Genomic DNA, 24,659 nt, shown 5'->3' with positions numbered 1-24,659 from the left:
AGTAATGCAATTGTAGGATCTTTATTTTTAAGTGCCCCAAATATCAAAGTTGAATTTGGGTAAAATGTGGGCATTCTTCCCATTTACAATAGCTTTAAAGTGCTTTAGGTTTCAGTAAATGCATACATTTGGGTATAATACAAATTTGCAGGTTGTTCCCATTTGGGTTTGCTTTTAAATGGCTCAGTGAGCCAATGTGCCTGGTGCAGAGGTTTGAGTTTAAGATCAGGGTGGAAGGTTTTAACTTTGGCTGGACCTAACTGAGAACTTAATCCATTTAAGGTTGATGAAATGAGTACCATTGCAAACAAGCATTTGTTCTAAAAACTAGTATGTGTGTTAGTATGTTCTGCGAATTATTCACAGTAACTGTTTTAATAATCTAAGTATAGAAATAAATTGTAGCCCCTAACAGGAGTAATATATATATCATGTGTTTTTAAATAGGGTTGGTTATTGCAGGTTAGAAAGAGTTGGGAAGGTTTTTTTGTCAGATTTTGACCTTAAGGGCTGTAAGGTGTGAGTTTGGAGTAAATGTAAACAGATGGAGAAATCATTGCTTGGAAAAACAGGGCCTCAAAGGTGGTTGGCGCACGGGACACGCAGAGTGTCTGTGAAAGACTTTTATTTTTGAAAATTAAAATTAAGGTGGTTTAGCATGTTTTCAAAAGATGGTTGGTTACAGTTGATATTTTGTGTGTTATGTGCAGTGTCAGCAGTATGTTGAAAACAGATGTGTTTTTTTTATTATGACTTCTTTTGAAAAGAAATGTTCGTGCGTTTTACATATTTTTGCATTTTATCCTTTTATGAATTGTTCCTGCTGGTCCTGTGTGTCAGAAGCGACACAGTAAGTTGTGTTTGACAGCCAAATCTCCACTAACTGGTACTCTGCTGTCAAAAGGAGGGTGAGGATTTTAAACCTGACAAATTAAGCAGGCCTGAATATTGGATTTGGGCTGCAGGTTCACAGTGCATAAAGTGCATGCAATGGTGTTGTGTGTTACCGCTTAATTACATATGCTATTGTACTTTGTCTTTGCTTTTTGTGCTTGATATACAGCGCGTATATCTGATGGCTTGGCATGTGTGTGTTTTAAAAAAATATATTTTATGCATGTTTTTGTTTTATGTTGCTGCTTTAGATACTATTACAAGTTCACCTGTGTTGTGAAGGGTTCTATATGACGATGTATATCGCTGCACAACAGTTGGGTGAATTTGCGCTGATACTAAATTTCACAGATATGATTTTTCATGCTGTGAACAAGAGAGACAACACTTCACCAGTGTATGTCAAATTTGGCTATATAGTATTGAAGTAAAAAAAAAGATATACAGGATCAAAGTGTGTCACCTGCAATTAGTCACGATACTGTCCTCTTCCCTTAAGGAAGAGGCAGCCCTAGATTTATGTTTCCTTGATTGGACCTAAGGATGAAATTATAGATTTGTGGCTCTTGCTAAAGGTGACCTAAACTTTTCATTTTTTCCCTGAAAAAGGAACTGGATCATTAGCTGAGATTACCGTATATGGTGTAGCAGCCAGCGGTAGAGCTAACATTTCTGAACTATTTTTGATTTTTGTTCACCCAAGTAATTCCTTGTTCTTCCTATAGATTTTTCTTTTGTTACTTCTCCCCTGACCGATGTCACATCGTGCCTAGCTATTGGGGATTTTAGCTGTGACCTAGTCCCATTTCCCTTTTCCAAATTCCTTTTACCAGTTGGTGTATTGCTCAGGTTCACACTTCCAGACTGCAGTAATGTACCAGAGACCCCATATTATGTATAATCCCCTTTTGTATGACCAGACTGGTTTTCAAGAATTTTCTTTAGGCCTACTTTGATGTTTTCCAGTCCGACTGTCAGGGTAGTGATAGACTGGTTAACTGACTCAATACTATAGTAAGATAAGTTTTCCACCTCAACAGGAGACACCTTACGTTTTTTTAAATATGACAAATTCAATGCCTATTCTAATTTGGTTTTTAGTTCCTTTTTTCTGCTGCTTTAATTTTTGGTGGATTAGATGTGTTCTAAATCATGGAAATACCAGGACTCTTTAGTGTTTGTCTTTTGTTTCCACATTTGATCATTAGCCTGTGTATTGTATAGTGCACCTGATGCACAGTTATTAAAAGGGAGGTATCTACATGTCCCTGATAATCTGTATCATGTGATTTCTCTTTTGAGGTGTTCTAGATAAGGAATTTAGGAACACCTATATGTAATCATTTAGAGAAAAGAAATGTGTTTGCCCCATTAGACAATGCCACTATGTGTGAGGACATCTATTCAGATAGAATTCCCATGTAGCTATCTCCCCTTAGATGGTAGAGGATATGCTCTCACATGGAAACCAATTGAAGAGGCTAGAGGCACTGTTTTGCCTACTGCCTTTGTATTGCCTTTGAGAATGACAGTGTGTTCTAGACCAGAAATGTCCCATGACGTATGGCCACTCCTTTAAAGAGTGCAGGCCACCTGCTTGCAGTCCCCTTGTTATACAATGAACTGTTTTTGTACTTAATTGAAGGAAACTAACAACTGTGTCACATTTACTATGTCACTAGGTTCTGCTGGATTAAGTCATAATAACCTGCGGAACTCACCCACAATCCCATCAGCGACAGCTAGAGATGAAAAGTCCCAGCACCCAGAAAAATAGCAAGATTGGACAGCGATCGCCAGCGTGCCATCAGTGGTATCTCCATCGTATTGTGCTTGCTTCATCAGAAGGCGTTGAACATCAGAAAAGAAGGAGGAACTGGTTTTGCCACAGAACCAGAGTTTCAGTGCAAAGGAGCGAAAGAATTGAGGCTTCAGTTTTCCACCTGTCGTGTGCTGGTAACCTCTGACAGTGTGCAGTCCCTTGAGCCCCATGGCCTGAGTTTTGGCCACACAACTCCTTTTCTTTGCTCCAACGGAAAGGCAGTGCACCGGAGGATCCAGGATTGGCAAAAGGCACTACATTGTGGTACCTAAATGAAAGAGCAGCCCAAGCATCCTCTGACACTGAATAGAGAGTGTTGGAGCCTGAAAGTGTTGCTGAGTGTGACAGTCTGTTGCTCTTTCCCTATTAATAGTACTTGGGTCTGCATGAGATGATCTGTGCCCATGACTAACGAAGAGCACAATATCTGTAGTGCCTGCAGCACAGGAAATATTGGTGCACTGCATTGAGACGTTTAAGTGAGCTGTGAGTGTTTGCCAGGAGGGCACTCCAACGGATACTGAGAAGCACCATTTTTAATGAAAGGCCTGAATGAAGAGGCCCATGCGGAAGAAAACAACAGAAGCAGATTTGATGGACAATAGAAGCCTGCCAGAGAGGCTTCGACGGACTCTGGGTATTTCCCGTGCGATTGCATAGAATGGGTGTTTGGAGACTGATTCTTATTGTTTTACTGGCATTGTCAATAGTCGCTGAAATAACTAGGAGCCCTGAAAATGTTTGCAAAATAATTTTAGGATTTGCCTGTGTAATGGCAAAAGGAGGGTCTCAGGTTCTTTAATTTTGACTCCATCTTTCATTTGTCATCAATTTGTGTTGCCTTTACACAGGCTGCTCTATTCATGAAGTGTCTCTGCCCTTTGGACTGCAACGTGTTGAAAACCCCCTCTGTCCTTGTTTTGAAAATCAATCTCAGACACCAGCTGGCCTAACTGCATACAGACATGTCCTGCCATTACTGATTGACCTATAGGTGCTGTAATTAATTTACTTGTGGGTTAGGCAGAAACACGACATAAGGGGGACGTTCTGGTTATATGATGCTTTTTTTTTAATGTTCTCCTATTGGCTAATATTTTGCAGATCTTGTATGTCCATATTAGGTATTTTGCATGCTTGCAGAAGCTAGGACTGCCCCTTTCTTTTATGCTGAGTTTGTAACCCTAAGCATATAAAAGGCTTCTGTGTTTTGTACTCTTTAGACTGCCTCATTCAGTTGCTACGGCTTCTGTGTGACATAGTTTCACTCATTTGAATTTAATAAAAATGTTCTCTTTATATTCCAGCTTCTGTGTCAGATTCTTCTTTTGTATTAGTGAGACCCCTGAGAACGAAGACTTGAGTTTCTTCAGGCCGCAGCATATGTGTATTGCTGACATCTCCTAGATGGGAGGGGGAGCACTAGGTGCCAAGCCCACACACACACACAACCCCCCACACACACACAACCCCCCACACAACCCCCCACACACAACCCCCCCACACACACAACCCCACACACACACAACTCCCACACACACAACTACACACACACACACAACCACACAACCACAGACACAACCACACTCAACCACACAACTACACACACAACCCCACAATCACACACACAACCCCACAGACAACACATATAACCACACACAATGCCAAACGCAACACACACAACCACACACACTGCCCCAAACACAACACACACAACCACACACACAACCCCACACGCAACCCCACACACACAACCCCACACACACAACCCCACACACACAACGCCACACAACCACACACACAACCACACATACAACCACAACCACACACAACCACACACACAACCACAACCACACACAACCACACACAACCACACACACAACCACACACAAAACCACACACACAACCACACACACAACCATCTATCTATCTATCTATCGATGTATTGATTTATCTATCTATCGCCCTCATTCTATCTATCGCCCTCACTCTATCTATCTATCACCCTCACTCTATCTATCTATCTATTGCACTCACTATATCTATCTATCTATTGCCCTCACTCTATCTATCTATCTATCTATTGCCCTCACTCTATCTATCTATCTATCTATCTATCTATCTATCTATCTATCTATCTATCTATCTATCTATCTATCTATCTATCTATCTATCTATCTATCACCCTGACTCTATCTATCTATCTATCTATCTATCTATCTATCTCCCTCACTCTATCTATCGCCCTCACTCTATTCTCTCTATCACCCTCACTCTATCTATCTATCGCCCTCACTCTATCTTTCTATCTATTGCCCTCACTCTATCTATCTATTTATCGCCCTCTCTCTATCTACCTATCGCCCTCACTCTATCTATCTATCTATCTATCTATCTATCTATCTATCTATCTATCTATCTATCTATCTATCTATCTATCTATCTATCTATCTATCTATCTATCTATCTATCTATTGCCCTCACTCTATCTATCTATCTATCTATTGCCCTCATTCTTTCTATCTATCTATCGATCTATCGATCTATCTATCTATCGCCCTCACTCTATCTATCTATCTATCGCCCTCCCTCTATCTATCTATCTATCTATCTATCTATCTATCTATCTATCTATCTATCTATCTATCTATCTATCTATCTATCGCCCTCCCTCTATCTATCGCCCTCTCTATATCTGTCTATCGCCCTCCCTCTATCTATCTATCGCCCTCCCTCTATCTATCTATCGCACTCACTCTATCCATCTATCGCATCACCACAGCATTATTCAGCACCACCATAGAATCACTCAGGGGCACCACAACATCACTATGCGCTACCACTGCATCACTGAACGCCACAGCATCACTCGTCGCCACCACAACATCACTCAGCGCCACCACAGCATCAATCTGTGCAACTATTCAACAACAACTGGTTCAAATATGTTCTCTCAATGTTTCAAGCTTTATTACAAATGTCACAAAAAGATGTTAATATTTCACTTCTGTTCTTGGATTTTCGTCACAATAAAATACACTGAACATAGTCTTCACAAAAGTTATTTACAAAAGTTTAAGCTATTGCCATTATAAATTACAATAACTTTTATTTAAGTATTAATTATAAAAAAAATTAAAAAGCCATTGTTATTTGTAATATCAATACATCTAAGTCACGTAAATACAACACATATTGCATTACAAATGCTATAGGTGTCACATTTGCAAAAGGTATAACTATTGGCATTGTAAATGACAAAGCTATTTATTACGCTATTTTCAAAACCAACACATAAATAAATAAGAAATTTGTCATTTACAATACCAATAGCTCAAACTTTCCTAATGCAAGATCTATTGCATTGCAAATGCTTGTTATTTATGCACCTCAGAATGGGGGACTACCCTTATTGCCTATCTCGTAGCCGAAGGTGCACTGGTCACTAAAATGTGCAGTTTGATGCATAATTTGAATGAAATAGAGCAACAAATAACCCAGGGTGTGAAATCTGACACCTGTGTGTTATTTTCCAAACTCAGGAGGCACACAGTTGACATCACAGACATTCCTCATTCACTTGTTGGGCCCCCGGAAGAACGAGGTAAAGGGGCTCTGTCTGACACGCCTGTGTCTTGTGGCTATTCATAGCTATATGCGGGGAAATCCACCCCCCCACCCCCACCCCCACCCCTGGAGCTGTGGTGGCTGGAAGCCGATAATGTATCCCTAAACTGCTAATAACGGTCTAGCAGAGAATTCTCAGGGTATCCGGATGCCGATAACAAAGGGGTTGCATTTTGCCTGGTCAAACTGAGGACTATCACTATATCATTCGCAATTGTGTGTGTGGTGAACACAAAGTACACATATGGATTCAGACAAAACGGCCACGCCCCTAAAAGATGCACAGAAAATGAATTGAAAATCACAAGTCGAAATGAAAATAGACAAACTATTTTAACTATTTTTTTTTATATAACTTTTACAAAATTTTAGCGATGTGTCTTGATGCAATGGATTTAAGTAACTATGCCACTAAAATAAAAACTGAAACTATCTCTATATAATTTGCAATTGTGTGTGTGGAGAACAGAAAGTCCACCCATGGAGTCTGAGCACGCGTGAATGGAAAGGACAGGCAAATAACACGTTTTCCCCAATGCGTGCGTTTCCTGAAATTGCAAACAGTGCATTTATGCAATTTGCAAGCGTTAGTTTTGTTCTGCGGAAAATAGTGGATAGAAACACTCGCAAACAGAGGGCAGACTGTAATCCCACTATGGACACAAACATCAGTTTGCACCGATAATGGAATTTGCAGCCCGATCGGATTAAGGGCGATATGTATCATAGTTCCGTTTTGCGAATTCTAAATAGCGATTTTTAAGGAATCGCTATTTAGAATTCACAAAACGGTATGTATGTAAAAAATCGCTTCTTTTTAGCGATTCCTTAACATTCCTAATTTGCGATTAGCAAATTGCTAATCGCAAATTACCCATTCATTTCTATGGGCCAGGAGGCCCATAGGAATGAAGGGGAAATTTGCGATTAGCAATTTGCTAATCGCAAATTAGGAATATTTTCAAGGGTGCAGGGGTGTCTCAAGAACACCCTGCTGCACCCCTGAAAATGACATGTGGGGGCATATGGCGCACATACATGCCCTAAGGGCATGTATGAGCGTCATATGGAACCTTTGTTTTTTTTTAAAATAGCTTTTTTTAAAGACTTCGCAATTTACCACCAACTAGAAGTTGGTGGTAATATGCGAATCCTTATGGGCATTTTTTGAATATTTTTTCTTTGATACATTGCATTTAAGGAATCACAAGATTTGCGATTCCTTAAGTGCAATCACAAAATAAGGAATAGCAAATTTTGCGATTCCTTATTTTGCCGCAAAAATGTTACATACATATCATTTAGCAATTTAGCATTCGCAAAGGCCGAAATTCGGCGAATTTCGGCCTTTGCAAATGCTAATTAGCTTGATACATATGGCCCTAGGGAACATGAGTTCATAGGCCTTGTCAAAGACATATATAATTAACAAACTCACATACCAGCAAAACAGCCACTAAAGCATAAAGGTAAGCGTTTGCTTACACACACGCAAACAGTAGCACTCTCAGAGAAACACACAACCACTTGCACACAACTACTCAATCACACGAAATAACATAACACGTGTATTTGGTTTTTGTAAAACGCACGTGACTATATGAAACTGCACCAAATCACTTCGGGCAAAGTGTTGCACATATGCACCCGATGCATGTGTCGCAAAGCGCTCTGAGGATGAAAGTAAACATTATTTAAATACATGTTTGAAACCTGATAAACTTCCAGCCCCTGTCTGAAGATATAGACAAATATTTTTTTTTAGCACTAGCCATAGGCCAAGGTTTTAGGGCCAGATGTACTAATGTGTTTTGCGGGAGCAAATGGGTTTTAGACCCGTTTGCGGCTGCAAAAAACATGTGGCCCATGTACTAATCCTATTTTTTGCGAGTCGCAATTCAATTTGCGATTCGCAAAATAGGATTAGCGACTCGCTATTAGGAAGGGGCGTTCCAAGGGTGTCTCTTCCTAAAAGCGACTCCTGAAGCTATGTATGACTGTTTTGCGACAATTTTGCTCTTAAAATATTTTTTAAGGGCATACAGTGGTCCCAGGGACCTCTACCTGCACTTAAAAAATAAAACTGAAAAGTTGAATTTTTATTGTTTAAATGCATCCCGTTTTCCTTTAAGGGAAACGGCTGCATTAAAAAAAAAATTTGCGTTATTTAAAAGCAGTCCCAGGCATGGTGGTCTGCTGACCCCAGCAGGCCACCATCCCTGGGAGTGCCAGCTATTCCCAATGGGGTCGCAAATTGCGACAGCCTCATTAATATGGAAGAGGCATGCAATTGGCAACCCCATTGAGAATCGCAAACAGTGTATCAGACACTGTTGTGCAACCCAATTTGCGAATCGCAAATTATGATTCGCAGTTGTGACGCAATTTGAGACTCACAAATTGGTGGGTCGTACATCTGGCCCTGAGATCAGTACTTAGGGGCATATTATCAAGTGGCAGCGATAATTATCGCTGGCCGTTCTTAGCGAGAACTTATTTATCGCCGGCTATCGCTGGCAATTATCGCCATGCTATCGCTGTATTAACAACGCATAGCGCAATGGCGATAATTTTCCAGCGATAGCGGTGTTTTCTATGGAACAGCGCTGGTTTTCCAGCGATGTTCCATGGAAGAAGGCAATAACCTTGCTGATACGACCCTGTGGTCGTATCAGCATAATCCACCCCCATTGTTAGGTATAGGTAAATCAGCATTTTAGCAGACGTTAGTTTTTGGCGTAAACCGTGGTTTTCGCCAAAAACGAACGTCTGCTAAAATGCGTGGGCCTCCTTGTAAATATCGCAATGTACATTTTGCGATATTTTACAAGGTAGTCCATCAGGGGTACGCCCAGTGACGCCCACTTTGCATCTCATTAGAGATGCAAAGCGAAGCATCGGAAAAACAGGGGCTAACATGCGCTAATGCATGTTAGCACCACATTGTAAATAGGGCAATAAAAATATTGCCGCTTTAGCGGCAAAAAGTGCCGCTAAATCGAAGATACTGCCATTGTTAATATGCCCCTTATTTTGTTTTCCTGCATGTGTAGTGTTAGCCCCAAAACAGGTCCCAATACAATGACAGAATCATAAGAAGTACCAGTACAACATAAGTCAAGTGCAACAAAATGGAAACATTTGTCTGACATAGAAAATTAAACCTTCAATTAACATGAGTGATCGAATGGGTGAGTGAGTAAGTGAATGGGGAATGGGTCAACAGAAGATGTGTGAAGATGATTGATTGAATTGGAGATTGAGTGAGTCGGGCAATGAGACAATGGATTTGAGAAAACTGGCAAATCAGTACAGGAGTACATTTTAATTAAGGCGGAAACTGGCATCGCAGCATTTGTACAGGGGTGTAGCCTACATGATGGTGGCTGCACCATTGCCTCCAGCTACCATTTCAAAGATAGAAAGTGTCTTTAGTCATGGTTTCACGTTGGAGCACACTGGAGCCATCTTCAAGGTTTTCTTTGTAGTTTGTGAACTCTTTTCAGCCACTTTTAGCTCTGCAGGCTTCTTGTCGAGGGACTCCAGTGGCAAATGGGCACAGTTCACTCCTTGAACCTCCTTAAATGTTGAATCGCTTGCATGACAGATACTTCTTATCTCAACCTGGCATTTGCAAGTGTCCCACAGATATTTTATCCGGATCACTGACATAATATCTACGGACATAATATCGACTACCAGAAATATCGAGTTTCTATCTACAAACAGGTAAGTACTAAAATATCGAGTCAAAAATATCGTTTAAAAAAATATAGTTTGTAAAAATATTGAATTTCTCAAAAACAATGTTAAAGTAAAAAAATATCAAAAATTAATAACTAAAATACACTTAAAAATACTTTAATTACATTAAACTTATTAAATAATTAATTAAAGTTATAAAAAAATACAATCATATTTATTAAAACATATATATATAGTACAATAATATAAATAAAAAATATGCAATAATATTACTGTAGGATAGAGGAAGTGTAAAAATTACTATTCCCACACCAGAGAGTGCAACAGTAGGGAAAGCGTTGGATAGCGTAGGGGTAAAAATTACTATTCCCACTCCAGAGAGTGCAACAGTAGGGAAAGCGTTGGATAGCGTAGGGGTAAAAATTACTATTCTCACTCCAGTGAGTGCAATAGTAGGGAAAGTGTTGGATAGCGTAGGGGGTAAAAATTACTATTCCCACTCCAATGAGTGCAACAGTAGGGAAAGCGTAGGATAGCGTAGGGGTAAAATGACTATTCCCACTCCAGTGAGTGCAACAGTAGGGAAAGCGTTGGATAGCGTAGGGGTAAAAATTACAATTCCCACTCCAATGAGTGCAACAGTAGGGAAAGCGTTGGATAGCGTAGGGGTAAAAACTATTATTCCCACTCCAGTGAGTGCAACAGTAGGGAAAGTAAATACTTCATATATTATTTAAAAAAATAGATATATTAATATCTATAAAAAATTAATTAAAAGTAATTACCAATTTAATATATTATAATAAATAATCAATTAAAAATACAAATTAAAATAAATTATTACAATTAGTTACCTATTAATACAAATTAACAATTAATTAATTAGCAATTAAAAAATAATTAACAATTATTTCAAAATAAATACCAATGAATAAATTTACATATTTAATTTATTATAATTAAATTACTTTCCACCCTATTCCCCTATAAACCCACAACCCGCTACAGAAAATAAATTAGTAAAATTAACATAATTATCAATTAATCAATTAAATAACATTAATTGACAATTAAAATTTAATTAATTACCAAATAAAAATTAATTAACAATTAATTCAAAATAAATACCAATAAATAAATTTACATATTTAATTAATTATAATTAAATTACTTCCCACCCTATTCCCCTATAAACCCACAACCCGCTACAGAATTAAATTACGCAAAAATTAAATAACATAAAATTCATTAATTAAAATAAATTATAACATAAATATACACTTTACACACATAGAATAACATAATAACATAAAACACTATAAAAAATTCGATATTAATAAAAATTCGATAATTTTAATAACCTATATTATATACTTCGATATTTTGACTTTCTATATTTTTAAAATTCGATATTACATTACTTACCTTAAAAACAATATTTTTGATGACTACATTCTGTGCATTCGATATTTTGTCCATTCTATATTTTGAAGTTGATATTTTGTCCATTCGATATTTTAAAATCGATATTTTGTCTGTTTACCATTTTATCCTTATGTGTGGTGGCACGGCATTGCTCGCTATGTTATCCTTGAAATACACAGTGGCTATGCTGTGAGATCCCCAGTGGTGGCTCCTCCGCTAAGGTGAAGGAACATCGCCCTACTGTTTTTTGCAGTGAAATAAAGGGAAAATAAAATGATGAGAACTCACGTTATTATATTTTATTTTCTCTTACTTCCGCAGCTTTGCGTAAGGGGGCAAGGGACAGGGGAGGAGTGGTAGCACCCTCCTAAGTGCTCAGTGACTGCTTGGTCTGCCCTGTAGGTCTGCCCAAATCAGTCTTGCACACTTTGCATTTTCGCCATGCAGGCTGCATTACAGTCAATATGGAGAACATGCCCAGGCCCCCAGTCAGCATCTGAACAGTGAAACAGGGTGCTCAGAGCAATCACAACGCTGCTAAGGCAGCGTTGTGATTGGCTGACTGGGAGCCTGGGTGTACCACAAAAAAGGGGGACCCCACATCAATGGAAGGCAGGTAGACGGGGAAGACAAGATTCAGGCACAGAAAGGAAACCTGCCCTGTATGTTCTGCAGATAGGCCTCAAAGAGGTCCAACAAACTTTACATTACACTATGAACCACATAGGAACATCTCAGACACAGATAATCACAAAAATAGCCTGGGTGTGTCTCACCCACGAAGTATGTATTTCCCTCACATAAAAATACACTTAACCACCCAACCACTTGTCGACAGCCTTACAACAAACGTAGGCAAGCACCCCATATCACACAAATGTATACTAGTCATTGATAATGTTCACTACGCAGTCTTGTAGAACACACATTACCCAATAAGAGGTTTATTTGCAGGACTGGAAGTACATTTATATAATGACAGCCTTCGGAAGAGTGTTCATTAATCCCATATAGGTCCTCATCTGCATAATAACTGTACTCACAATTGCTTTATTAACCTTCTTTCTTTCTCAAATTTGTTTGAAAATGCACCACTTTCCCACTCTTTTTTCAACATTTTCTTGGAGAGAGAAACCCCTCACCCATACCCCCCTACGCCAGTTTGGCTCCCTCGCTACGCTCGCTCACCACAGGGCACTCATCCAGAACTTTTACACCTCATCACTTTCAAATGTCACTAGCTGCCACTGCCAAGTTGTTAATGGACTTACTGCAAGATCTGGTTCACGCTGCAAGTCACAGATTACTTTGTTGTGCGTCAGCTCAACATTAATGTCACAGGTAAGTAAACTGGTCAACTTGTAACCTGCTGGTAACAATTTCTAGTCCCAAAGTCCCAATAGGAGAGCTCAGCCACTTAGCTTGCTTCAGAGCTGTGTAGGTAACAATTGCAGCATAGGTTTGAATCCTCATAGGGCCCAACTCAGCCTTCCACCCTTCTAAGGTCGATAAAGTGGGTCCATTTAAATATAATCATACTAACAACTATTCTTTGAATTGGAAGTTAGGACTCAAGCATAGATGCCAATGGGCCATTTTTCATGTGAGAGAGCTTTAGCCATTCTGCAGTATTAGCCAAGAACATATGTATTCTGGGACTTGTTGTTTCACTATATATATATTACAAGTATGGGCTCAAAAAGTGGGAATGCAGAACATGTTTGGTAAAAAGCCTTAAACGGATGAAGATCTCACGCACAACATAAGGAAGGAAAGAAACAAAAAATGAAGGGTCGCAAGGTGTGATTTACATGGGCAGGTACTGTACCTGAGTACATGCACTTCATTCATTTGACCGGGAGAGTACCGGCACCTCTCATTCATTTGAACAGGGTGGTACCAGCACCTCCCATTGATTTGAATGGGAGAGCCCTGGCATCTTTCATTCATTTGAATGGAAGAGTACCAGCACCTCTCATAAATGTAAATGGGAAGTACCATTTGAATGGGAGAGTATCAGCACCTCTCAGTAATTTGAATCGGAGAGTACTGCCACCTTCCGTTAATTTGAATGGGAGAGTACCGGCAACTTTCATTAATTTGAATGGGGGAGTACCTTTTGAATAAGAGATTGCCGGCACCTCTCATTAGTTTGAATGGGAGTGTAGCGGCACTTATCATTCATTTGAATGGGACAGTACCAGCACCTCCTATTAATTTGAATGGGAGAGTACCGGCACCTTTTATTCGTTTGAACGAGAGAGTACTGGCACTACTCATGAATTTGAATGGGAGAGTACTATTTGAATGGGAGAGTAACAACACCTCTCATCAGGGGTGGCTCCTCCACTAGGGTGGAGGAGCATCACCCCACTGCTTCTCGCAGTGCGAGAAGCAGAAACATTAAATGGTAATACCTTTCCGTTGTTACCATTTTAGGTTTGGTTGCGGGTAGGTGGGTGATCGGGGCTGCTCTGAGAGCAGGGGAGGAGTGGTGTGCCTGTCCACTCCAGAGTGCACAAAGACTGTTAGGTTGTCCCTCTGGGGCCGCCCACACCAATGATGTGCACTCTGCCTTTTCTCAATGTAGGCTGCATGCAGCCTACAAGGAGAAAATTGCATCCCCATTAGCCCCTGGCTGGTCAGCGTCCCGACTAATCGAACGCTGCTTGAGCAGCATTGTGATTGGCTTAGGGGAGGGAGGGAGCCTGGCTGCCTGCTTCTGCTTCCAATTCCTGGACAGTAGGAGAGTGGAGCAGAAACGAGACCCGGGCCCCGGCCATCGGAAAGGTACGTTTAATTATCTATATATTTTTGTTTTAATTAAATTAACCCCCCTCCACTCATTATCCCCCTGGGTGACCCCGTGACCCCCCTCCCGCGAGCCATGCTGGCGGCGACTGCCTTGCATTAATTTGAATGGGAGAGTACTGGTACCTTTCATTCATTTGAATGAGAGAGTACTGATACCTCTCATTAATTTGAATGGAAGAGTACCATCTAAATGAGAGAGTACCGGCACCTCTTATTAGTTTGAATGGAAGTGTGGCGGCGCTTCTCATTAAATTGAATGGGAGAGCCCCAGCACCTCTTATTAATTTGAATGGGAGAGTACCAGCACCTTTCATTAATTTGAATGGGAGAGTACCAGCACTTCTCATAAATTTGAATGGGAGAGCACCAGCACCTCTAATTAATTTGAATGGGAGAGTACCAGCACCTTTCGTTAATTTGAATGGGAGAGTACTAGCACTTCTCATTAATTTGAATGGGAGAGCACCGGCACCTCTTATTAATTTGAATGGGAGAGTACCAGCACCTTTCGTTAATTTGAATGGGAGAGCACCAGCACCTCTTATTAATTTGAATGGGAGAGTACCAGCACCTTTCGTTAATTTGAATAGGAGAGTGCCAGCGCTTCTCATAAATTTGAATGGGAGAGCACCAGCACCTCTTATTAATTTGAATGGGAGAGTACCAGCACCTTTCATTAATTTGAATGGGAGAGTACTAGCACTTCTCATTAATTTGAATGGGAGAGCACCAGCACCTCTTAGTTGAATTGGAGAGTACCAGCACCTTTCATTAATTTGAATGGGAGAGTTGTAGAGCTTCTCATAAATTTGAATGGGAGAGTACCCGCACCTTCCATTAATTTGAAAGTGAGAGTACCATCTAAACAAGAGAGTACTGGCACCTCTCATTAGTTTGAATAGTAGTGTAACAGCACTTCTCATTAATTTGAATGGGAGAGTACTGGCACCTTTCATTCATGTGAATGAGAGAATACCAGCACCTCTTATAAATTTGAATAGGAGAGTACAATTTGAATGGGAGAGTACCAGCACCTTCCATTAATTTGAATGGGATAGTATTAGCAAATTTCATTCATTTGAATGTGAGAGCGCCATTTGAATAAGAGAGTAGTGACACCTCATATTAATTTGAAGGGGAGAGTACCAGCACCTTTCATTCATTTGAATGGGAGAGTACTCATACCTTTCATTAATTTGAATGGGAGAGTACCGGCACCTTTTATTCATTTGTGCTGGAGAGTACCAGCACCTCTCGTTGATCTGGGAGAGCACCGGCAACTTTCATTCATTTGAATGGGAGAGTACCTTGTGAATAAGAGAGTACCGGTACCTCTCATTAGTTTGAATGGGAGTGTAGCAGCACTTCTCATTAATTTGAACGGGAGAGTACCAGCACCTCTCATTAATTTGAACGGGAGAGTACCGGCACCTCTCATTGATCTGAATGGGAGAGTACCGGCAACTTTCATTCATTTGAATGGGAGAGTACCATGTGAATAAGAGAGTACCGGCATCTCTCATTAGTTTGAATGGGAATGTAGCAGCACCTCTCATTAATTTGAATGGGAGAGTCCCAGCCCCTTCTATTAACTTGAATGGGAGAGTACCAGCAACTTTAATTCATTTGAATGGGAGAGTACCGTATGAATAAGAGAGTACCGGCACCTCTCATTAGTTTTAATGGGAGTGCAGCGGCACTTCTCATTAATTTGAATGGGAGAGTACCAGAACTTCTTATTAATTTGAATGGTAGAGTACTGCAACCTTTTATTCATTTGAATGAGGAAGTACCGGCACCTCTCATGAATTTGAATGGTAGCGTACTGGCACCTTTCTTTCATTTGAATGAGAGTACTGATACCTGTCATTAATTTGAATGAGAGAGTACGATCTAAATAAGAGAGGAACGGCAACTCTCATTAGTTTAAATGGGAGTGTAGCGGCCCTTCTCATTAACTTGAATGGGAGATTACTGGAACTTCTTATTTGAATGGAAGTGTAATGGCACCTTTTATTCATTTGAATGGGAGTGTACTGATACCTCTCATGAATTTGAATGGTAGAGTACCATCTAAATAAGGGAGTACGAGCACCTCTCATTAGTTTGAATGGGAGTGTAGTGGCCCTTCTCATTAATTTGAATGGGAGAGTACCAGTACTTCTTATTAATTTGAAGGGGAGAGTAACGGCAACTTTTCTTCATTTGAATGAGAGAGTACTGATTCCTCTCATTAATTTGGATGGTAGAGTACCATCTAAATAAGGGAGTACCGGCACCTATCATTAGTTTGAAGGGGAGCATAGGGGCCTTCTCATTAATTTGGGAGAGTACCAGCACCTCTTATTCTTATGAATAGGAGAGTACCGGCACCTTTCAATCATTTGAATGGGAGAGTACTCGTACCTCTCATTAATTTGAATGGGAGAGTACCAGCACCTCTTGTTGATCTGAATGGGAGAGTACCGGCACCTCTCATTAATTTGAATGGGAGAGTACCAGCACCTCTTGTTGATCTGAATGGGAGAGTACCGGCACCTCTCATTAATTTGAACGGGAGAGTACCAGCACCTCTTGTTGATCTGAATGGGAGAGTACCGGCACCTCTCATTAATTTGAACGGGAGAGTACCAGCACCTCTTGTTGATCTGAATGGGAGAGTACCGGCACCTCTCATTAATTTGAACGGGAGAGTACCAGCACCTCTTGTTGATCTGAATGGGAGAGTACCGGCACCTCTCATTAATTTGAACGGGAGAGCATCGGCACCTCTAGTTGATCTGAATGGGAGAGTATCGCTTCTCTGATTGGCAAACAGGTAGTTTAGGGTCAAGAGCACATACATTTCTTTATTTTCATTTAAAGCACCAGGAGGGAGACCAGGAAAGGAGGAAGAGAGGGAATGATGTAAGGGTTACACAGGTAAGGAAGGAAGGAAGAAACAGAGGACGAACGTTTGAGAGAGAAAGAAAAACGGAACCAGGAAAATGAACCTAGAGAAAAGAGAGGAAAGGAACGGACGAAGAGGAAAAGAGGGTATGTGATATCGAGACGAAGAGAGAGAAATGAGTTCAATTTCGGTAAAAACGAGCGTATTGGCTCGGCCATTACCATGGTGTTAAAAAGCTAGTTCATCCTTTTGTCTACGCCTGAGCTGTTTTTCAAGATTTGGATGGATAGGTGCAAGCCACCTGTGATGGGATGTTTAGTTGGTGGGAATGCTTCAACTCAGTCAAGCATTCGGTGCTCGCAGTGAAGGCTTTCGCAGTGCGGGGAGGGAATTGTAACGCTGTGCCATTAGATGGCGCTATTCTACGCTTCAGGCGGTCCAAAGCTCTCCGGGAGGCGGTGAAACCAGCAGTGTGTCTGTGGCAGGACACGCCCGTTGGCTGGAGAAGCTGGGGCCCGGTTGTGGTTGGCCCCTGGGTGAGCCTTCTCAGCGACGAGCTGATGGATGGGGCGAGTGATTCATTTCCCTGGAAAAAAAACTGTGGTCGCCAGACACTGAACGGGACGTTACAGGAAAACATTAAAACAGTGCTCCCGTGTGTGGCACCTTAAGGGAGCAGGGCCTGTCCAACTCTCACCTCACTGACTTCAGCTCAAGTTCTCTCTCCGTGAAACGTATTCGTTCAGGGGCTGGGGTTAATCACTAGCGCTGCCACATCATTTCAGTCAGGGGAACTGTGGGGGTTTGTGTGTGTTAAGAAGATCTTTGAACCAGCTGCCGAGACCGCTGGCTCTTTGCTCTCACACGAAACTTCTCTTTTTACGTGAAACGGCGTTCTACATAGACGATGGGATGGGTGCTCGCAAACATTTTCCCAGATGCCACAAAGTTAGGTCTGTGATGTGGGAGATTGCAGAATTGATAATAGCAGAGAGGCGTTTTTTTAAATGTTGGTTGGGGGGGGGGGAGGGGGTCGGCGTTAAGGTAAGTATAGGAGAAGCAAACCATATACATCTAGGGGCATATTACCAAGGGTGGAGATATTGAATTATTGCCGCTTTAGCTGTCGCTAACACCAGTTAGCGACAGCTTGAAGGCTATAGCGAGCGGTTTGGGGCCCGCTTTGCATGTCAGCGATATTTATCGCTAATGACATGCAAAGTGGGCGTACCCAACCGGTTAGCGACTGAAAGCAGTCGTTAACCTCGCTATCGCCTATTACCAAGAAAGGCGAAGCAATGGAAATATTCGCGCTAAGCGCGAATATCGCCAAACGCTTACGCCTGCAAATACCAGTTCTTAGCCATGTTATCCAATGGGAGGTGGATAACATGGCTAACAGCATTTGCACGCCAATGCGTGAACACCGCTGGTTTTCCAGCGATATTCACGCTAACGCCTGCAATATTATCGCTTTTGAGATAAACGTTGGTGATAGGACGTTATCTCAGCGATAATATTGGGCGAAGCGCGGCGTTAAAAAAACTAACGCTAAGCTCAGTTAGCGATAAATGTCGCTAACTGTTGGTAATATGCCCCCTAGTGCCAAATTTCACAATGTGAAACCAGAAAACCTGGGAATTAATCCCGGCATCCCCTGTTTACCAAGTTGTGTGATCCTAGGCAATTGTTTTATTTCACTTTCGCTCCTTTTTCTTCATTATCTCACATAAGAGGACCTCGAAAATACATGACTTCAGGATGTGAGCTGTACAAAACCTTCACCTGTGTTTGATTTAATAAACTATAACGTTGTACATGTATAATAGGAACCCAAGCCATTCTAAGAGTGCATATAACAAAGGACTTGCCTCTTAGTTCACTATTGGCAATGTTGTGAGTGTGTGTGGAAGAATGACTGTTTCTAAATTCATGTTTGAAAACTATCACTTAAAAAAAATACTTCTCAATGCACTGATGTAATCTGATATACTAAAGTGAAATGACACTGCATATTAATGAAATACACCTTTTGGATTTTAAAGAGACCTTATATTTTTACACCTTTGCTGCAAGATGGCTTTGGAAATGAAGGTGTTCCTAATGTAAGTGGTGCAGGACAACCTAGTTACCTCTTTATTTAATAAAAATGAACCTTTAAATACAGTTTTGCCTGTTTATTTAATATTTTTTTAACATTGTTGCTGAGGACTGCCACCCAGTGCAGCTGTTAATCATGAGGCTGCATGTAAAGGTCAGGCCCCCAGTCTGTACTTTGGGTATCACTATAGGAGATAAACAAAGGCCCCCTGAACTAAAATGGTTCAATTCCTAGGACAGGGAAAATCAAATGTATGCGAAAAACAATTCCTAGGCAATCATAGATAGAGACAAAAATGCATGTGCGGAGGGTATAGCAAAAATCCAAAACAATAGAGTGTTCTAAAAAATATATAGTGTATTTATTGTTCATTAATAAAAATTCATAATAAATTAAAAACCATCAGAGATCCATATAGCAACACATCTGTATCACAATCAATTTTACAATAAAAATACAATATTACAATACATTGAGGTTGTAATTAATAAAAAACTTTCATTAGTATAATAATAGTATAATAACATTCAAATAGTGTAGTAATTTTTCGACGCGCGTTTCGGCGTATCCGACGCCTTCTTCAAGAAATTACCACAACCTAGAAAAGAGTTTATTCAGACACAATGTTAACATATTTACAGCAAAAACAATTCTTTTAATACTAATAGACCATGATTATCTTAGTCTATGATAATCCATTATATGTCTCCTTGTACCTATGATTTCTCTATTACTTTTATGTAAATGCTTTAAACAATAAATTCCTATATATACACATTTCTATATATACAACAACCTGTAAAACATTTTATGCATAATACCACTCCATTTGTTACAAATAAGACATAACTTACATTACTTAGATTGGCCAAATCCATTTTTGAAAACACTAAATCTTAATGAAAGAGCACCCAAGGGAAACCTTACACTGTACCTACTACACAATAAAGTAAGGGCATTAACAATAAGGACAGGGAAGAAATTGATGTCGACCTATCTTATAATGATGTTATATAAATTAAGGTGTATGTCTACTTACTTCATGTATTGTGGAACATGAACACGAAATATAGAAATTATATCAATTGCTTCCTTGCTGATATGCGTTTCTTAAAGCAATGATTTCTGTAATAAAAGATGAAATATACATATGTACCATGATGATCTATTTATTAGTCAGGTGGCAAATATTATCACCCAAACTAAAAGAATATTGAATTTACTTCAAAGTCCCAGTTCAAGGATATGGGGATCTACTTCAAAGTCCCAATTCAAGGATCCCCATATTCTTGAATTGGGACTTTGAAGTAATTTCAATATTCTTTTAGTTTGGGTAATTTCTGGGTTGGGAGAGTTGTCTAGAGATAGTGGTAAGTACTGCAATTGGGATGCCAGATATTAGCATTTAAAGTCTGGGAGAAGTAGTTCGTCTAGCTCATATAAAAGCTTGAGTGTAGTCAGCTTACTTCTAGAGTGGTCCCCCTGTGATGGTGCAATGCGTATGCTGTCAATTGTTTTAAAATATAGGTAGGCAATAGCAACCCATGGAGCCAGGTAATTTTAGAGAAGATCACCCTCCCCATTAGAGACAGTTGCAGCTGTTGTCAAAATGGGCGGGGGGGTCTATTCTCTTTAGAAGCCTGCCAATAGTTAGATCAATCTCTTCTTTACTTTATTGGTTTGTATGTATTCCTAAATACTTTAAGGATCTGGGTAGCCAAGACATCTCTAAGTCTGAGAGATGTTTTTTTCACTCTCTGTGTAATGGCACTCTTGGGAAATAAATCAGACTATGTCCAATTTATCTTTATTCAGAAAGATTTCTGAACTCATCTAATATTTGGAGCATTTGTGGCTCTAATTTTTCTGGATCCTTCATAAAGACAACAGTGATCTGCTTACAGTGACACTATATGAGTGATATTTTGTAATCTGGTGCCCTTGTCCACCGTTTCCGTTCTTAGCCAGTGGTTCCATGGCAAGGGAAAACAGCAGGGATGATAATGGGCACCGCTGCCTTGTGCCTCTCCTCAGTTAAGGTTTTCCCAAGATCACATCCCCTGTCTTAACTCTTGCCTCAGAGCAGGTATGTAAGAACATATTCCAGCGCATTATGTATGGGGCAAATATTGATTTCTTTCAGTACCCTGTATATGAACCCCTATTCCACCGTGTCAAATGCTTTCTTTTATTTTGATGGGTGCCACAGCAAAGTCTTGGTCATCCCCCTTTGGGTAGTTCTCCACACACGTTAACTAACTCAGATTATATTACGTATTTCTGTGTGATGTGGAATAAACCCTGAGTGGTCTTCATGTGCCAGTTGGGAGTAACTCTCAAAATCCTAAAGGCCATCAGTTTGCTAAAGATTTTAGAATCTGTGTTGATCATGGAAATGGGCAAAGTCTCTTTGGGGTCTTTTCCAGCTACTGGGAGTACCACTATTAGGGCTTCCTTTTTCAGACAAGCAGACACTTTGATAATGCTTTTCTATTACCTGTTGAGATTTATTCCGAGTTGATTGGGACCAGTTTATAGAATTTAGGCAGTGGCCCATGTGTGCCTTGCGTTTTCCTATTTTGCATTTTCCCAAGCGCTTCTTTCAATTTTAGCCTTTTATAGGTAGGTCTAGCTGTAGTGTCTCGCTCTAGTCGTTACGTGACCACGTAACGACGTAGAGCGCGGCTGCCATTTTGCATACAAAATGAGCGCAATTGCCGGGGCGGCACGGACGGCTTTTCCCGGCGCTCTCTTGAATTATATAATAAATCTTTTGAATACCTCATACGCTCCATCATACTAATTGGGGGGTGTAATAACCTCATTGCACTAGCTCATCTTGAATATCTTGGGAAGACTTTGAGAGCTTTGCTCTATTAAAATACTCTTTCACTCTTTCTTCATTCAGTGGTTCGAATCTAAGGATCGCAGTGCAGAATGCAAATTGTACGTGGCTGAGAAGGGACCCTCCGTCCTGGTGAGGAAAATGATATTTTGCCTGACCAAGATGCCCCCTACGTGTACCCTATGTCATGTGTATGTCACCCATGCATATTTCTCTTAAGTGGCCTGAATCACTAGGCCCCTGCAATCATGTCCTGCATTAGAAATGCCAGTCATCAAAGTCTCCCAAACGTTAAGGTAGCATAAGGCCCATGTATTTGCATTTCATGACTCCTGACACACTGAAGCTGCAGTTACGTCCCTCTGACCTCGCATACTTCTAGCTCAGCCGAGAGAAGCCCAGCAAGAGGCCTGCCAAGACAGTATTATGAATAACAGTTATCTGTTTGCTTTACAGAATCAAGTTTCAGCCTGGTGAAGAAGGTACACAGAACCCGTCCGAGGGAGATAGGGCCTAGCCATTCTGTCTCCATTTAAGTAAATCACAGTGCTTGCATCCATAGAAGAGCTCACAGCCCTCATGCAATGGACGAATAAATATGCCCTCTCTGTCTTTTAGTGATGAACAAACTATTGCTTCAGATAAAACATCCCCTGACTCTAGATATCAGTTGTACTAGATGTGCTGGTCGCCTTGACACAAGAGATCTCTCTACTAGGTTGAAAGTCAGCTTCCTCCCAGTTACACGTCAATTGCACGTCATGCTCAAAGTTGCACAATTAGGGCATAGTTTCAGCTAGCTATCCAAACTCCTCCTCTAAGTACCCACCCACCTATGACACCTACCTATCACCTACCTATGACTCATCAAAGTGTACACCCACATGTTCTTATCTCTTTCTTTCTCTGCTCTGCCTCGAGCGTTCCTTCCTACGTCCTATGTACAAGATAAAATGTATATAACCCATGTTCAGTAAATAATTGTTAGAAGACCCTTCCTGAACCTCTGTGGTGATGGAACTGATTCTCCCTTTGACTCGAGTTATTGGAATAAAGCCCATTTAACTTGGACACCACGATCCTGTCTCTCATTTGATGCATGATACTTTGTTAATGCCTAGAAATTCTGCCAGGGTAATATTTTATTTACCACACTGGGATGGATGGACCAAGGCGACCTGGGCATACAACTGAACCCAGGAGGGGACACGCAAGCCTGTGGCTTCAGTCCGTAATTTAGGGGTCATGCTTGATCAAAAGCTTAGTATGGAGACTCATATCAAAAAAACGACTGCCTGTTGCTTTGCTATCCTGGGATCCCTGAGGAAAGTCTTGCCACTTTTACCATTCCAGGCACGTGCTCATGTGGCAAGGTGTACAATCCTCAGCAGATTGGATTATTGCAATGCCCTTCTGCTGGGGTCCCCCAAATTCCTGCTGGATAGGCTCCAAAGGATGCAATCAGCGGCTGCTAGGTTGGCCCTGGGGCTTCCTCGAAGAGCACATGGGCCGGCTACCCTTGCGAAACTGCATTGGCTACCTCTGCGACAGAGGATACAATTCAAAGCCCTTTGCCTGGTTTTCAGTGCTCTCCATGGAACCGGCCCTGTTTCCCTGCAATCGAAATTCATTTGGTACACGCCGGCAAGGCTGCTTCGATCTTCAGCAGCTAGGTTGATGAAGGTACCTAGATTCAGGAAGGCCAGAGCAGGGGGCAGATCCTTCGAGGTGGCCGCTGCCAAATTATGGAACCGGCTCCCACTTGAGATCAGGCAAACCACGGAACTCCTTCCGTTTAGGAGAAAGATTAAAACTTGGCTGTTTCCCAAGTAACCTACTGCGTGGTCGTGCCCTGTCTGATACTTGTTTGTCCGTTGAGCCAGTCAGCGCCAGGATGCCTGCAAGGTGATAGTGCGCTTAATAAGTTAAATAAATAAATAAATAAATAAATAAATAACCCGTGGGAAGAACTATCCATAGACATTCTAGAACCGGTACTGGATGCACAGGGAACCCTGAAGTATGTTTGTGTTCTCATTGATCGGTATTCTAAGTGGCCCGAAGTGGATATACAAGAAGAGATGGACACGGAGACAATTCTCAGGTTTCTTACAGCCACCTTCCTCAGAGAAGGCATCCCCCGCTCTATTCTGAGTGACAATGGACCTCAGTTCACATCGGAGAAGTGGTACAAATATATGGAGCAAAATGGTATCAAGGCCAAACACAAATCGGTGTACCATCCGGCGGGCAACGGGCTAGCCGAAAGGTTTAACCGTGTCATAATGGGCTCCATACAGTCAGCCATAGGAGTGGGGAAGGACTGGGCAAAGGAAGTGAGAAGTACGCTGTGGACATACCGAATCACTCCCACAGGCACTGGGTACAGCCCGTTCCAAATATTAAGAGGATGTCACCCCTTCACCAAGGACAATCTGGCGTGGAGGGAGAAGACGGTTATGAGTAAATGGTCACCGGCGGTAGTGCAACACAACTTGGAGAGAGCACAGAGAATATATACTGAGCACTACAACAA

This window comes from Lissotriton helveticus, chromosome 9, assembly GCF_964261635.1.
Source record: "Lissotriton helveticus chromosome 9, aLisHel1.1, whole genome shotgun sequence".
NCBI lineage: Eukaryota > Metazoa > Chordata > Amphibia > Caudata > Salamandridae > Lissotriton > Lissotriton helveticus.
This window is presented reverse-complemented; position numbering follows the sequence as displayed.